This window comes from Perca fluviatilis, chromosome 5 (assembly GCF_010015445.1).
Source record: "Perca fluviatilis chromosome 5, GENO_Pfluv_1.0, whole genome shotgun sequence".
In the NCBI taxonomy this organism is placed as follows: Eukaryota; Metazoa; Chordata; class Actinopteri; order Perciformes; family Percidae; genus Perca; species Perca fluviatilis.
This window is the reverse complement of record NC_053116.1, coordinates 254,806-267,314: the sequence shown is the minus strand read 5'-3', so window position 1 is coordinate 267,314 and position 12,509 is coordinate 254,806. Positions and strand designations below refer to the sequence as shown.

Below are 12,509 nucleotides of genomic sequence, written 5' to 3'. Positions count from 1 at the left end.
AGGAGCCGATAACTGAAGGTTCTGCTCCCATTCTACTTTTAGAGACTCTAGGTACCACCAGTAACTCTGCATTCTGGGAGCGCAGTGCTCTAGTGGGACAATAGGGTATTAGGAGCTCTTCTAGATATGATGGTGCTAGACCATTTAGAGCTTTGTAGGTCAAGAGAAGGACTTTAAACTCAATCCTGGATTCAACAGGAAGCCAATGCAGAGAAGCTAATACAGGAGAAATATGATCTCTTTTCTTAGTTCTTGTGAGAACACGCGCTGCAGCATTCTGGATCAGCTGGAGAGTCTTAAGAGACTTATTTGAGCAACCTGACAGTAGGGAATTACAATAGTCCAGCCTGGAAGTAACAAATGCATGGACTAGTTTTTCAGCGTCGTTTTGAGACAGGATATTCCTAATTTTGGCAATGTTACGAAGATGAAAAAAGGCTGTTCTTGAGGTTTGTTTTAGATTGGCATTAAAGGATATATCCTGATCAAAGATAACTCCTAAATTTCTAACAGTGGTGCTGGAGGCCAGGGCAACACCATCCAGAGTAGCTATATCTCAAGGATGCTTCTCCGAGTAATTGTCTCACCTCAGGAAATAAGGCGCGTCACCCTACAGAATGTTCCCCCCTCCGTTGATGAGCTATGTGTTGTACTGCGCAACTGTCTGGGCCTCCGAGGAACCTTCATCCTACAGTTTGAAGATCCAGACTTTGGGAATGAGCTCTGCAATTTGACAGACATAAAAGAACTACCAATGGAACGAGCCTGAAAGTTGTGTTTACCTTTTCTGAACCAGTTTCTGACTCAACATTAGATACTGCAAGCATTGGATCCCCGAATAGTTCTGATTCAGCAGAGTGGCTTGACCCTTTTGTCATTCCAGCTTTTTCACATGATGTTGATCTTCAGCTGAGGGCAGCAAATGATGCTCATGCCAAAGATGGAACTGTGATGGTCATCTCAAAGAGTGTGAAGAGTGAAATACTGGATAGACTAGCTGATATCATATCCAAAATCACGGCTTATCCAAGTAAAGACCACTATGAAAGTGTAGCCAAAGCTCTTGTTGCAAAGCACCCTTGTCTCATGGAGCCAGGGTCGGGTAAAGGATGGTATTCAGCTTGAGATTCAAGATGGGCAATTACCGACAGAAGATGATGGCAGCTGGATGCCCTGAAGTTCTTGTAAATAAAAGGAAACGGGGAGAGGGAAACAGCAAGCCAGTCAAGAAGTCAAAAAAGGGAGAGATCCACTACTTGCCAGAGCCACCTGAGGGACAAACTGCTGACAAATCAGAGAAGGATCGCGAGTCCATGCTTCTCGAAGTGCAGAAGAGGGATCCAGATCTACAGCTCCTGGATGAATTGATGGTTGCAACATTCTCGCAGCGAAGACAAGAGATCATTGGTGATGAACCACTTATCTCTGCAGTCATGAACAGATGGCCTGCTTTGTTTAGTGAGAGACAGGTAATCCTTCTCCAGCTCAGTACAACATAGAAATCCTGTATTTTGTTACTTTAACATTTATGATGTCAGAATGCATGCACTTTGTTGCACTCATATTTGTGACTCCTTTGTGTTTCTCCCCTATGGCTCTATCTCACTCTCTCAATTTCCCTCACTCAAGCCATTTTTCTTGCCGTTTTGTCATTGTCTGTTTTAGCTAAGTTCAGAAGAATTGTCACTAAAGACCTGGTAGAGTAGGATGGACTAGATGCCATGATGCCAAAGCTTTTGGAGCTGTACAAAGTTGCTGTTGCATCAAGCAGGAGGCAGACCCTGAGCAGTGTTTTGCAGTGTCTTCAAAAGGAGGTACATGTCATATTAAAGCATCCCTATTAATGTCTACTAAAACTAGGATTCTCATTTAATATTACATTAGTAATGTGCATACTACTAATCTAATTACTTTTGTGTGCAGGACACAAACCAAAACAAAAGAACTGCTGCCCTACTTGGTCTTCCCTGCTATCTTTCAGAGGATTCTTCCAACATAATCAGGATGTGTGATGTAAGTGACATTGTATTTACACATTTCACAGTATACAGTTAAATACAGTACACTTTATTTTGAAATGTGATTCAGGTAAAAGCACACTAATTCATACTACAATAGTGAAATAATTTTTCAAAATAATCCCTGTGATAACAATACATATACTGTGTGTGTGTGTGTATATATATAGTTTTGCAAACACCATAGAATCCTGACATTGACAGGATTTCCATAGGCCTTTAAAAAGTCAAATGTAAAAATCTCTAGAACACATACCTCCAAACTTAATTGCTTTCCGGCGAAAATCGCCGTTTTGAATGGGAAAATGTCATCCACATGAATTGTTTAGATCTGAAGAGTTTTTATTTAGGGGGGAGGGGTCCGAGACCCGGTGACTTAATGATCGTTATCTACCGGACCGAATAGCAACACATATTTAGGTGCCACTTAAATGCCTGCACTTCTCTCTGATGCTCTGAAAATGGATGTTACAGGCAACAGAAACATCGCTGCATGTGACACTAGTTAACACTATACTCGACAGCAGCTAACGTTAGCCTACCGCTAGCTAGTAGCTGGAGTAAACACGGTTACAATGCTGACAGCTAACTCTAAACGGTGTAAAGTGTGACTGTATTTCACTGTAGAGGATTCCGACACCGGGATGTAACAATCTGCAGCTGCTGTTGTCGGAAAAACAGACGGTGCGTTACATGAAATTGGTAATTTACAGCCTTGTGGTGCATTCAAAGTTGTTGTTAAATTCAAATGTGTGACTAGATTAAATATATAATAAACAAATACAAATCTTAAAATCAAGTTCATAAAGTCACTTTCTTTGCATTCATTTGATTCCCAATATAGATACACTGGTAAGAATGGCTTTCCATTGTTAATATGTACTTCAAAACTGTTCTGAAATGTAAAATAATATAATTTTAATCATGTGATAAAACATGCGATTAATCGCAATTAACTATAGAAATATATATACTATTAATCTGTCCTGACACCATGGTGCTCAATGCAGAGGAAAAAAAATCTGAAGAGTGTCTCATGTTGCGTAGTGTGTGTGTGTGTGTGTGTGTGTGTGTGTGTGTGTTTGTGTGTATGTTTATATACACACACACACACACACACACACAATGAAGCGACTGTATATAGGCTAGTGCAGAGATCTTCAACAAGGGGGCTGCCATATTATTGAATTTGAAATATATATAAATCTTTCAGTTCAGGCACCGTTTTAAAAGTATCGTTTTAGCACCAGGAAAATGTGGTTTTCCCTTCATTTTCTTCTCGGGGGGGTGGGGGGGGGGATGTGTCACCTTTATCAGGCCTTCTGAGTTTGCAGGTATGAGAACAACTTGATTAGTCAGCATTTTTTGTACGTGTCAACTAGGACTGGACGATAAATCAATAACAATATAATGAATGTTCAGTAAAGGTTTGACTTAGTTTACTTGAATCATGAACAAATAGCACTTAATATTTCAATTAAGGTATTTATTTTGTTGAGGAACAGGGACTGGAAAAATATTTTACTCATCCATATTTGTTGCATGCATCCACGAATCGATACTCCCCCCAACAACTTGGTACAAAGTAGTGTGATCTGTGACAGTCAATAACTGTCTTTGTATATCTTCAGGCCCATGGAGAAACCCTCAACGTGGTAATGAAAGGACTGCAGGTTGGACTGCTGATTGGACACGAAGGCACGTTGGATGATGCATTTCCTTTGGAAGTCTTCAATGTGGCTGTGGTAGTAGAGGAGAAGATCATCCTTCATGATCTCAGAGATGTGCCAACAGGCTTTGCCATGTTGATGGGCACAATCTACTGCCTTAACCTGGAGTACCCCCGTAATATGAAGTACTCCTTTGAGTTCCTTCAGAGGGTCATCATGAACATAAAACCGGACCAGTGCTCAGCAAGAATCCATGGCCTCAGAAATAGACTGCTCAGATATCGCCAGTAAACATATCTCAACCCACTATAGGAGGATGCTGTTATATTGAACTGTTAGAATCTTCCTGCCTTTTCGGTATCAACAATTTACAAAATTGTCCTTGTTCATATAGTTGTTATCTCAGATTTTGCTTACTTTACTACCAGCTGACATGTGATGCAGATGTGTAAACGGGCACCTGTTCTGATAAGGCAAGTTTTAAGATGTAGGAATGTGTAACACTGTTCTTGTTTGTTTCAAGTTATATGAACCTGATGTCACCATCTAGCTTTTGCGACTATCTCTGCCCTCTTTGTCTGCACTGCCAGCTGTGAACATTCATGTTCATCACTGTTTAAAACATGTAAACCTGTTTGCATCTGTCTTCAATTAACCTAGTTAATAAGTTAAATATAGTAAATGCACGTTCATTTCTCCAGCATGTCAGGAACAACTCAAGACCACATATGACATGGATTATGGCCTGTAAAATGTCATGTTTATGTTAAACAGCAATTTGGGTGTGCCAAACCCCTGATAATGCTATGTATTTTGTCTTCAAAATAAATGTTATGAACTGCAAGAATTCAGTGTGATGATTAAAACAAACTTGCAACTATTAGTCAAGATAGCTAATAAATGTAAATTGAAACAAATTTGGAATTTAACTCTTCTCAAATTGAAATGGAAAGTAGTATAAATGTGGTAATGCTGTTTTAACTTGAAACTGTGAGTTGCAATAAAGCAGAAATGTATGTCTCTTATACTAGGCAAGGAAGGTTTCTTGCATTATTAAAGAAAGTACATTATTTGTTTTAACTTAAAGTATGAAGTTAAACCAAGTAATAACAAGTTAAATCAACTAAAAGAACAACTTTAACAAAACTAGAACACTGTAGTTACATCAACCTCATTAACTTCAATTTCTAAGTTTATACAAAGGCAGTCCTCCAGTTGAGTGAACTTCGATTTTCAAGGCAGCAAGGGAACTTGCATTTCCAAGTTAAACTAACATGAAATTTATTACAGTGTACAATCAAAGTTGTAGATATCTATAATGGTATTGTGGATATCTTGAATTACCTCTCTAGTGAGAATATAATAATGACTAGGAGAGATACTATTATAGATATTTAAAATGTAATTACAAATAGGAGTAATACAGCTTTGGGGTCTCTAGACACATATTTATGCTGAAAAGCCATGCAAAAGTACAGTTTGCATAATATGTCCCCTTTAAGAATGAAGAATCAATGGATTAACTTCAAGATTCAAAATCGTTAATGGGGAAATTCACATTGTTGCAGCAGCAAGGGGAGAGGAAAAGAATCGATTAAAAAATGTAATCAAGTTAATCACAGTCATACTTCAAACTTGCCATGCTTCGGTGGAAGAACAGTTCATCACTGCAATAAGTGCACACAACTTTGGTTTCATCAAAACTTCCATCTGGAAGCTTTTTATGAGGAAACTTGCTGTTCAGCAGAGCAGGCATCGTCATGAAATAATTACTTTGGGTATAATAATAATTATAAAAAATAACGTAATAAGTGTTCATTTTTTTAGATTAATGGCATGTGTTAAAACGTCAGCCCTAAAAAAATGTAAAGACTCTAGAGATAAACAAACAATTAATAAATATAAGTAAAGAGAAAAAATATGATATCTCTGGTTCTGTTGCATCAATCTAAAACTGTCTATTGTGAAAATGTCAAAGGAGTGTAATGACAAATCAGCTTAGTGCTCTTTTAACTTCTTTAGCCCTGGTTATTGTTACTTATGCTATGCTTATTGTTGATGAAGCTGAGCACCATGTCACTGGGCAACACAAATAGAATAGAATAGAATATACTAGAATATAATAGAATGGAATAGAATATACTAAAATAGAATAGAATGGAATATAATATAATATACTAGAATAGAATGGAATGGACTAGAATATACTAAAATAGAATAGAATGGAATAGAATATAATATACTAGAATAGAATGGAATAGACCAGAATGGAATAGAATAGAATGGAATAAAATATAATGGAATATAATATAATATACTAGAATAGAATGGAATAGAACAGAATGGAATAGAATAGAATGGAATAAAATATAATGGAATAGAATAGACTGTATTGTCATTCCACAAGCTTGTGTACAACGGAATTTGCTGTGCCATACCTGAATATAAAAGTACTAAAAGTAAATAAATACCAGTCAATAAATAGCATTTTAATAGCATGTAAACAGTATTGCAATGGTTGTACATAGCACACATAGTTCATGACAGCAAGATGGGGACATGTATAATTTTGTTCAGCTCAACGATGGCTCTTGGCTAAAGACTGTCCTTCACTCAGTCTTAATTCCTATACCAGGCAGTCAGAGAGTATGTTAAAACGCTTTCAGTGCAGCAGTGATAAGAGGCTCTGAGCAGTTCTGCAGACAGTGTGTTCTTTGCCAGTGTCTGTAAGAAGTAGAGTAACTGTTGAGCCTTTTTAACCAGGGCAGAGGACTTAATTGTCCATTCGATGTCCTCACTGATGTGAGTCCCCAGAAACTTAAAGGGGCGCTATGCAGTTTTGGCCATTAGTTGCAGAAATGCTCTTCTGGCTAGGTCACAACAGTTCTGGTGGTGGGCTTCAGTTTTTTAATCCTGGGGCTGTATGCTGGGGTCAGGAAGAGTGAGAGGTGGTCAGACTGTCCAAGGTGTGATAGAGGGTGGGCTCTATATACTTTGCTGATATTAGATTTTACACAGTCCAGGGTGTTAACCCCCCTAGTTGCAAATTTAACATGGTGGTCAAACTAATGTTAGACAGTGTATGGTACAAATAGAATAAACACTAAGAACAGCATTCAGCAGCATGATATGGGTGAGCAAAAATCATGTAATAATGATTCTCGAGGAAAAATATGACACAATAAAACACTTTGGCTGTCATGAGAGCATTATAATTGTGTCATGAATAATATCCTTGACCTCAAGTAAAGTGGAACTATTTGGACTTGTCTTTAAGATAGAAGATCATAAAAGTTATAAGACCAGTTTGACGACAGTGAATCTAGTTACGAGGTGATTTAATACGTTTTGGAAGATAACGTTAGCTTTAGGCTATCGTTACATGTTGCTAAAGTAACATCTAACTGTAGTTAGCTGCCGTTAGGGTTAGCACAACCCTTCAAAAAAAATATTTTACACATGCTGGATTACTTAAACTATGGTGCATAGTTTCTGTCTCCCCCATGAGGAACTCTAAGTAATAACTTAGAAAGTTTTTTATTCTCATGTTCTTTCCTTAATATATACTTCCTCCAGTGTCCTCCCTTCCTCTCTCCCTCCCCTTCCCCATCTGTTCATGTCAGCCACACTCACTTGTCCTGAGGTGTGGAAGGCGGCTGAGATCATTAGGCCAAATTACTCCTGTGTTGCATACCAGCTCTGATAATGAAACTGTCACAAGGGAGGACAGCATGATGACTTGGACAGCTGCAGGGATTAGTGACAAGTGCTTTCTGTCTGACTTCCTTTCTGTTCTTCTCAAATGCTCAGCCTTTTGTTTTATTTCTTTGGTTATATAATATTTTAATCAATACATGTTGGCTCACATTTCACTCGTGCTATAAGTACATAACCTCAACTCTAAGCATATTTTTATGATTGAAGTCTATTTCCTTCCGTTTTTTTACCTGGAACTATAGTGGAAATAGGGGGAACAGTGAGCCTGGCTCTTTCCAAAACACCTGTACAGCTCACTGATTAACATGCATCTATATCTATCTGTTTAATCTGTACACACACAGAAATGTAGACTTGAATGTGTTGTTTTAGAGAGAGATTGGTGATGTTGGAACTATTTCCTAAAGAACAGCAGCCAGGCGTGGTGACTTTGGAGTCTTGTAGACACAGTGAGGTTGCCAGGCAACCACGGGAGATGCTGTAAAGAGGTGCTGGCGGCAGTGATGGACTATCTGAGAGCACTTTATCATATTTTATCCAATAGAAGGGCACCCTACATGGCATTTTATATATATTTTTTATCTAATACAGGGCACTTTATTTATGAAAAATTACAAAATAGTTTCCCTCCACTATTGTTCTGAATACTTTTAATTATGCTATTGGATATGTTGCTCATGGCAGTAATGCAGTCTTGCTTGAGGACATGCTGCACCAAAATACCAACTGGAGCAGCCACAGACAAATGGGCGAATATTTTAGCAGGCTAAACTGTTAAGCTAGTTCGCCTGCGTGGAGTTCCCATGTTTGTGTAACATTTTATTTGATTTTTATTATGTCTCTTTTGTCTCAGTCTTTGCAGATATTTCTGAGTTAGCCTGTGCTGAAGGATGCTGCATTTATGTTCCTTTTTCTCTGCCCAGAATATAAATCCCACACTTCCAGAGAAGTTGTCAGTTTCATCATTTTACAATGCAAGTTGCATGGCCTGTGACTGCCTGTAAGGCAGGCCGGCTACACTGACTAGCCAGCCACAGTGGGCTGCTCCGTCCCTCTGCCTCCTCTTCCTTACGGAACACTATTAGAAAGCTCAATAACCATATCCATTATAAAGGTGTAATCATGGCTCTGTCACTGATGCTTAGCTACAGGTACATCTTTGGTACATTGTCTTATACAATATTAGGTTTTAATGGTAAATAAGTGATATGGAATCCCATGTGCTTTTATGAAGTACTCAAATCAGCAAATGATTATTCACAGGTGGACTGTGGGAGGTGTCACGCTGTCATAAGGGTTTCTGTGGAGAACTCAAAATGGCTTCCCAGGGACTTGATGGCTTCAGATTTGTGTTTCACCTTTATACAGTATATGCAGGGTATTTGTGAGCCTCAGTGGCCTGGTTATTCCTAGATACTGGGATATTTTCTGTTCTTTGGGTGCTGTTGCCAGGGCATTGGTGACTGTGGGGGTCCGCCAGCCCGAGGTAATGCCATTGATATCTGTCAGGACGCAGTGGGAGGCAAGCAGTGGGGGAAGGGGGGGCGCTAAAGAGGTTTTAATGACATTGTAAGCAGTTCTTTGCATCTGTGTGATAACTATGTCTTGGAGGCATATAAAGAGTTACACACTGGAACATATTTTATTGTTTTTTAGTTGCTTTGGAGAAACACTTATGGCAAATAGGGACCTAAACTGTTTCCAGTATATATATATTAAACTTTTATGGAACGTTTTTCACATTATGTAGTTTCCCTTATACAGTACATTGTAACCTCGACTAGATAATGGCTTTTGAAGGTCAGTATTTTGGAGACTCAAAGTGTTCAAAATCAGGAAAAATTTATTAGTTTTTTAAAGAAATTACGGAGACAACATATGTAATAGCCATCATAAAATGACAAAAGCAACTGCCCTGTTTGACGTGAAGATTGTCATTAAAAGCGAAATCATAAAATAAAATGGTCATTTGGAAATGAATACACACAGGCTTGAAATACACACATGCAGGAGTGCATCCATACATGAAAATATGCGTTCATGTATGGATGTCAGAGTGAGGTGAGTGAGGTGGCTGCCTTATAGGATAGCACCCCACACTGTACTTGGTCCAAGCTGCACTTGAACTGTCGCCCCTCCAAGACTGCTGGAATGAAATCAAAAAAAGACCGGCTGTGAACTCATTGTGAAAAGAAGCAAGACAAAATAAGTACTATCTATCCTCACTTCCATCACACCTCTAAAGAAACTGAAATCAACCCATGAATTAGGATCCAAAGGTCACTACTGGTAAATTTAAATGTATGTATTGATTTAATGTGTTTTACTGCAATTGTTTTAATAATATACAGCTAAATTATATTATTTGCCCTTTTGTAGGAAGTGACAACATTAAGGAAAACACAGTTGAGCTCAGTCACTCCAGCTCCAACATGTACCAAAGATGAAGAAGATAAGAAGCTAATTCAATGTCACAAAGGAGTGAAATGAATAAAGAGCATCTTATTTCCTGTCCAGTGGACTAGAGGCCATGCTAATGACAATTAAGGCCTTAACACCTATCAAACTCATCACTTAACAGAAGCCCAGAGTTAATTAGAGGCCATGATAAAGATTCTTACTGACAGTGCAATATGACTCATTATAATAAATTAAGAGTGGATAACTACAGCACTAATCTGTATACACTTACAAGGTCCGACCCAGTGAAATGGAGGTTGTCAGAAAAATGTTTTATTATGATATAACAAAATTGTTTTTATATTAAAACATAAATGTCAACACCTGATCCAGTGGCCGGCAATTGTGACTAAAAAAGTACTTACTTGGTAAATTTAAGTGATCCGTGTTCACTATAGCATGAACAAATGCTAAATATATATGCAACACCATCCTTGTTGGGTGAAAATAGCCTTATCTGTGTAAAGGTGGCACTAGAGGGGTCACATTTACAAAATATGCATGCTACTCTTTCCACAGCCGACAGGAAGGAGAAGGCATGATGTAATGGCGTGGGAGTCTGGGATCAGTCCAGGACAGGAATAGCAGGGCTGATGGACGCCATGAAGGTTAAAACGGTGTTTTGTGGCAGGTTTAGCCATTAGCAAGGTGGAGTGGAGTCACACTGAAGTAACAAAACCAAGCACCAGCAACTAGGATTCTCTGAAAACTGTGTGGTTTACCTTTTAAAATGACCTGGGGGGGGGGGGGTGTAACAGACCGTGTCAATGACACGACTTAACAAGACTGAGACTATACTAGAGACACTTCTTCTTATCCCTATGCACAGTGAAGTTGTGATCAATAATTGTACTGTGCAGGTGTAAAAGTGAATGTATAAATTCAAAGCCACTAAGACTGTCAGGTGCAGAACTGTAACTTTAGCTTGACAGCAGTTACTGTTGTCACAAGTGGCAATTACAATAGTATGTTGAATTTTGGCAACATTTTCCCAGGAGTCAGTTGCCTTAAACGTCATCATTAGGTGACCCGACGGTGACGGTGATGGAGCCTGAAACAGAAAAACAGCTTTGTGTCCAAGTCACTATTTTTTCTGAGTAGACAACATTAGTATTTGGGGAATAGAGAAGAAATGAATGGGGGGTGTGATTTTGAACAGAGCAAACTAACATGTCTCTGGGTGAGGTACAGTGTATTTACTTCTTGTTTTACTCTTGTGATGAAAATGCTCAAATGTTGCTTTGTGAAATTCTAAAATGTAATGTAACAGAAGCCCATAAATAAAGATTTATATATATATATATATATATATATATATATATATATAGATGTTTCACAGGGATCATCTCACAACCCGTTCGCTGTTCAAATCGTTACTGCAGGCTGCGGCCGACAGTACACATGGCATATCATTTATTCATAAAGGTCTTGATATTATTTCAAGTTTTTATTGACTTTATATAGGCAAACGTATACAAAACAAAGAAACAATCAAACAGGCAGGTGTTCTAACAGACAGTGACAAACATTAATACACAAAAGGCAGTCATTTGGTCACAGTGAAATACTGGGCATTAGTACATGGCGTCTATTACAATATACTGTACCATATCATCAGTGTCTTTACAGGATTGAATTGTTTACTCCATACATATACATATATATCTGTTGAAGCTGTCCTGTTGTTCATTAACTATGTCATTTTTCCAGCTCAGTCTTCCCAGCATCTTTTCTCATGCCACAGTTTCCATCATTTGAACCTTCCATATATTCAGTGTAGGGGTTTCAACCCTTACTTAATGTTCATCCTGTGTGTATGTGGGTTTCCTCCCACAAGTGAAGTTAAAACTCTTAAATTCCGGTCGTGTGAATATATTTTTCTTTCTTTTTTTTCTGTGTTTGCGCTGTGATAGACTGGGAAGGCTGGGTTTCAGACCTATTACCCTCTGTGGGATAGGTGGATAGATCCACTGATATTAAACAGAAAAAGGGAGACATAAACAGGGATAGAGTAGTCTCGCATCTCCACAGCACTGTGGGTCTGGCGACACCACAGATACATGCTAGAATAGGAGAAAAATGCTCTGGGTTGTTTGCATTTCTTTAAACCAATCACAGTCGTCATGGGTGGCGGTAAGCTCTGGACGCAACAATGGTGGCTCTGCTGAATAGTCTCAGGAAGGGACTTGTTGTAATGGAACATTTGCACCAAGCAAAAGAAAACTTCAAATAAAATATTTAATGGTGAACGCTTTACTTGAAGGTATCTTCATAAAAGTGACGAGACACTGTCATGAACATGTTATTGTTGGATAGTTTATAATACTCGGATTTTATAAACTACATGTGTTTTGTGTTCAACAATCTTAATGTGTAAAGTAACTAGTAACTAAAGCTGTAACAGTTGAATGTAGTGGAGTAACTAAAGTAACTAGTAACTAAAGCTGTAACAGATGAATGTAGTTGAGTAACTAAAGTCACTAGTAACTAAAGCTGTAACAGATGAATGTAGCGGAGTAACTAAAGTAACTACTAACTAAAGCTGTAACAGATGAATGTAGTGGAGTAACTAAAGTAACTAGTAACTAAAGCTGGAACAGATGAATGTAGCGGAGTAACTAAAGTAACTACTAACTAAAGCTGT

At 38.3% G+C, this 12,509-nt stretch overlaps 1 long non-coding RNA gene across 1 annotated transcript; it reads left to right on the top strand.

Annotated features, from left to right (window-relative positions):
- Positions 1–621: 621 nt before the first annotated feature.
- Positions 622–2,013, top strand: LOC120559835. The gene is made up of 3 exons (XR_005639371.1): positions 622–1,469; positions 1,666–1,814; positions 1,924–2,013. It is a non-coding gene; the product is annotated as an uncharacterized LOC120559835 (long non-coding RNA).
- Positions 2,014–12,509: the final 10,496 nt, after the last annotated feature.